This window comes from Oryzias melastigma, linkage group LG4 (assembly GCF_002922805.2).
Source record: "Oryzias melastigma strain HK-1 linkage group LG4, ASM292280v2, whole genome shotgun sequence".
Classification (NCBI taxonomy): domain Eukaryota; kingdom Metazoa; phylum Chordata; class Actinopteri; order Beloniformes; family Adrianichthyidae; genus Oryzias; species Oryzias melastigma.
Window position 1 is genome coordinate 14,732,979 of NC_050515.1, and position 470 is coordinate 14,733,448.

Here is a 470-nt window from a genome sequence, read left to right on the forward strand (position 1 = left end):
TACATACTGTCTTTCTACTATTTGTGATCGAGTTAAACATGGTTTGAGTTAGTTTACTCTTCTTTTATATAAAAAAAGTACTACTTTTTACTTTAAAATTACTTTCTAAAATTAAAAACGTTATTTTCTTTAACCGGAGAGCCAGATTGGAGGGGTAAAAGAGCCACACGTGACTCTGGGCAAGAAGCTAGTAACCTATGACTAAAAGATATTTGTCTTGTTTTGTGTTATCACATTGGCCTTAGCCCAAAGCCGGCCTTTTATAGATTTTTTTTTCTGTTTTGAAAACTTTTCAGGTTTCCTATTTGTCATTTAAAAACCTTGAACCCCTTTCAGTACAAACATTTCATTCATCAAAACCAGACTACTTAAAAGAGTCTAAACTTTACAAATGCTAAAAACAGTAATTGTGTCTTTACTTACATAAAAGTTCATTTTTTTAAAAACCAAACATTAACAGTGATTCATTT